We start from the raw sequence: 4619 nt of genomic DNA on the forward strand, positions 1-4619 counted from the left end.
TGTAGGAGATCGCTCCCCACACCATGATGCCGGGTGTTGGCCCTGTGTGCCTCGGTCGTATGCAGTCCTGATTGTGGCGCTCACCTGCACGGCGCCAAACACGCATACGACCATCATTGGCACCAAGGCAGAAGCGACTCTCATCGCTGAAGACGACACGTCTCCATTCGTCCCTCCATTCACGCCTGTTGCGACACCACTGGAGGCGGGCTGCACGATGTTGGGGCGTGAGCGGAAGACGGCCTAACGGTGTGCGGGACCGTAGCCCAGCTTCATGGAGACGGTTGCGAATGGTCCTCGCCGATACCCCAGGAGCAACAGTGTCCCTAATTTGCTGGGAAGTGGCGGTGCGGTCCCCTACGGCACTGCGTAGGATCCTAAGGTCTTGGCGTGCATCCGTGCATCGCTGCGGTCCGGTCCCAGGTCGACGGGCACGTGCACCTTCCGCCGACCACTGGCGACAACATCGATGTACTGTGGAGACCTCACGCCCCACGTGTTGAGCAATTCGGCGGTACGTCCACCCGGCCTGCCGCATGCCCACTATACGCCCTCGCTCAAAGTCCGTCAACTGCACATACGGTTCACGTCCACGCTGTCGCGGCGTGCTACCAGTGTTAAAGACTGCGATGGAGCTCCGTATGCCACGGGAAACTGGCTGACACTGACGGCGGCGGTGCACAAATGCTGCGCAGCTAGCGCCATTCGACGGCCAACACCGCGGTTCCTGGTGTGTCCGCTGTGCCGTGCGTGTGATCATTGCTTGTACAGCCCTCTCGCAGTGTCCGGAGCAAGTATGGTGGGTCTGACACACCGGTGTCAATGTGTTCTTTTTTCCATTTCCAGGAGTGTAGTTTAGACAAGAAGAGAATAGAAGCTTTCGAAATGTGGTGCTACAGAAGGATGCTGAAGATTAGATGGGTAGATCACATAACTAATGAGAAGGTATTGAACAGAATTGGGGAGAAGAGGAGTTTATGGCACAACTTGACTAGAAGAAGGGATCGGTTGGCAGGACATGTTCTGAAGCATCAAGGGATCAATTTAGTATTGGAGGGCAGTGTGGAGGGTAAAAATCGTAGAGGGAGACCAAGAGATGAATACACTAAGCAGATTCAGAAGGATGTAGGCTGCAGTACGTACTGGGAGATGAAGAATCTTGCACAGGATAGAGCGGCATGGAGGGCTGCATCAAACCAGTCTCAGGACTGACGACCACAACAACAACATATTTTTGTTTTTATAATTATATATTTTTTATTTTGGTTGGGATGGCTTTAAATATCGTGGGCTAACATGAGACTTTTAATTAACTTATACCGCGATAACACTCGTACGGGCATCGGCTGCCCCGAAGTGCGTACGCTATAATATTTTTTTAAACACAACAAGCGACTCACCGCATTCTGATACATAGTTTGCGTGAGCGCTGCTGGGTAGAAAAGAAAATATGCGTATTCTTATGTAAACTGTAATTATTAATACGGGTCTCAGGGGCTACTGGTTATTTATGTACCAAATGTCACAAAGATTAACTGAGATATTGCGGAATGTAATGATTTTCAATATTTCTTGTTCATTATTTGCAAGGCAAAACTGGAGAGAATCAGGGTCTAGTGAAGCAGGGGATACAACCCGTCGGCTTTGAACGATGACGTCATACATTACTCATAGATAGTCATGTCTTCACTTCGAGGCATAGATAATAAAACAGTTCTATGTTCCGGATAAGCGCTATCATTGTACATTAAAATAATTATTCGTAATGATATTGAGGTAATTTAGAGTATTAATTTCTTATTGTAGAACAATTTTTAGTGTCTTATTTTCGTTTATAGGAATGGATTTGTCTGTTTGTGGGTATGTAATTTTCGTTATGTCTGTCTAGGCGAGCTTCGGTTATTCCTCGGTATTTCCGTGTGGTAAGTTCACTTTTCCATTTGTTTCTTTCACTGTATTTCACTATTTTGACATATTTCACAGTTTCATTCCACCATTATGTGTATTTTTGTGTTGTGAAGTACGTAATACAAATTTCTCAGCTGTCGATCTTCTTTAGTTTCCCAGCACTAGTATCAGTGCCACATTTTCGAATGTGTACTTGCTATATTACAGGCGAAACCCCTGACACAACTAAAATTTGTATCCCGTCCTTCACTTCGCCTTTACACTGACACTATATATGTCAATTGGCGAGCAAGATACAAATGTTGCGTACAGCTATATAGCTCAAGTAACGAATGGGATACTATTAGCGTCCAAGGCAACAAGAAAATTGTACCCCTTAGTGAAATACGGGATACAAATTGTGCATGTGTCCGTCTTCTTCTCTCCGTGTAGTTCAGTTGTGGTACAGGTTGCAAATGTAACTTACGTCTGTTTCCACCTTTTCGTTACCAGTGTAAGTATATAGAGATCAACGGAAATCTGGTATACATATATTACATACGTAGGTCCTTCTGTCATCAGTAGTACTGATATGTACGTAAGAAAAGACTGTTAGTAATAGCGGAGACAAAATAAACAACACATCTACAATTTGTATCCCGTGTTACACTTACAGTTTACTGAAGCGGAGCATACATCGTTCAAGTGAAGAACAGGACAGTAATGCTAGTGAAAACGAAGAAATCGACTTACGACAAACTCGTATTCCGTACTGTACTTAAGCAACACACTTCGAGTGAGCTTTTAATTTGTATCCGGTGTTTCATTTACGGTTTAGTGAAGCAGGGGATACATCGTTCAAGTGAACAACAGGACAGCAGTGCTAGTTGAAACTAAGAAATCGACGTACGCTGAACTTGTATCTCGTACTGCACTTACGCAATACAGTTCGAAAGAGTTTCGAGATACAACTGACATGCATGTAACGTGATGTATTCTTTGCTAGTAATATATTTCATTCATTTCTTTCCATTGTATTTTGCGGAGAAATACTAAGATACAAACACGCGATATCATTAACGTGAAAATACTATTGGCCCTTATACATGTGAAGTACAGTTTTTCTCTCTTGCATTCCTTTGTTTCTGACCATTATTCTCAGCTCTTTCATCTTTGTAATACATGCTCTCTGGCCATTTCTGACGTCATTGGTCAAAGCCGACGGGTTGTATCCCCTACTAAACTAGACCCGAGAATCTCATCGGCCCTTAGGCGGCCAAAATGAAACATACTGAACTCATTCAGCGCTGTGAATTTTGGTAACTGAAATTAATTTTAACTTCGAAATTAATGAAAGATCAGAATTGAGAAGTCTCTCGCATTTACATTTAATAACATGAATCGTCAGCTTAATGGCTGACTAAATCCTTCTAGGGCAGATGAGCCCCCTGCACTACGAAGTTCTGTAAAAACTTCGTTAATTATAATTAATGGTTGCGATCATTAGAGGTGACAACTAAGTCAATAATACACACTTTCTAATAACAATTTCTATTATATTTTTCAAAAATACAGATAAAACTTACACTACAATGCCGGCCTACCGCTAGACGAAACAAAACAGGAGAGTTGGTTCACTCTTAGCATTGTCTCTGATCTTCATGGCCTATATTACACAGAGATTACACAAAAAAACTGTGTTTTGTTAATTACATCGATATTTGTGTTTTGATAATAATAACTTACGTTCTTTACTATTTGTTATACATTGCGCACACGTACACGGTCTTGAAATAATTTATAATTCACATGTCTCATAACAAAAACTTCCTTTCCCTTTCTCCAAATGTCCATTTACGTGACGTGCCGTCACACCTCCTACGCCGTTCGCCAGGTGTTGTGGATGTATATACGCGTACCGCTTGGATTTTCCTTCTGTGCTATGGACATCCGAATGCGTCCTGGGCAGTCGACCTCTCACTGCTACGAACGAGTTAGTTTCATATTTCGCTGAACAGAAAAGTTTCGAGTATTTATGGTTCAACACATGTGCCTCATTGCATGCCATCATTTGACATATGACGATTGCTATGATCAGGTGATACGTGATGCGCAAGGGCGTGAATGGGTGCGTCACAGACGACCGACCTTCGGATGTAAAACCCAATAACTCGAGGACAAAATGAAACATCTCAATTTTAAATAAAATTGAGATATCTTATCTACATTTCAATTCCTGCAACTTATCAGCTAAAATCAACTATTCACAAAGTTTACGCAGTGCATTTTTACCTCTGCAAAATCTTTAAAATTTTGCGTAATGCTTAACTTAATTTAGCAACGGCCTTGCCGCAGTGGATGTACCGGTTCCCGTCAGATCACCGAAGTTAAGCGCTGTTGGGCGTGGCCGGCACTTGGATGGGTGACCATTCGGGCCGCCATGCGCTGTTGCCATTTTTCGGGGTGCACTCAGCCACGCGATGCCAACTGAGGAGCTACTCGAGCGAACAGTAGCGGCTCCGGTCAAAGAAAACCGTCATAACGACCGGGAGAGTGGTGTGCTGACCACACGCCCCTCCTATCCGCATCCTCAGCTGACGATGACACGGAGGTCGGATCGTGCCGATGGGTCACTTGTGGCTTGACGACGGAGTGCTTTTACTTAATTTGATGCAGTAGCCGGCCGCGGTGGCCGAGCGGTTCTAGGCGCTACAGCCTGGAGCCTCACGACC

General features: G+C 44.2%; 1 pseudogene; it reads left to right on the forward strand.

Annotated features, from left to right (window-relative positions):
* Positions 1 to 4223: 4223 nt before the first annotated feature.
* On the forward strand, positions 4224 to 4341 carry LOC126102205 (5S ribosomal RNA; annotated as a pseudogene).
* The last annotated feature ends 278 nt before the right edge of the window (positions 4342 to 4619 follow it).

Source organism: Schistocerca cancellata, chromosome 9, assembly GCF_023864275.1.
Source record: "Schistocerca cancellata isolate TAMUIC-IGC-003103 chromosome 9, iqSchCanc2.1, whole genome shotgun sequence".
Lineage (NCBI taxonomy): Eukaryota > Metazoa > Arthropoda > Insecta > Orthoptera > Acrididae > Schistocerca > Schistocerca cancellata.